Raw genomic sequence first — 223 nt, forward strand, 5'->3', positions numbered from 1 at the left:
GGGTTCATCTGTCCTGGATTCCCTGTGTTTCCAGTTCCTATCTGTACTAGTGTACATCCTCTGGTCCAGCCAGATTTGTAAGGTAGAATTGGGATCATGATAGTAGGGGGAGGAAGCAATTACGAACTAGAGGAAAGTTGTGTGTTTCATCGATGCTACACTGCATCGATTGACTCATCTCCTCCCCACTACCCCTCTGGCAAAGGGATGTCCAGTTGCCTAC

Source organism: Echinops telfairi, unplaced genomic scaffold (assembly GCF_000313985.2).
Source record: "Echinops telfairi isolate 266 unplaced genomic scaffold, ASM31398v2 ScPeMD7_655;HRSCAF=1070, whole genome shotgun sequence".
Lineage (NCBI taxonomy): Eukaryota > Metazoa > Chordata > Mammalia > Afrosoricida > Tenrecidae > Echinops > Echinops telfairi.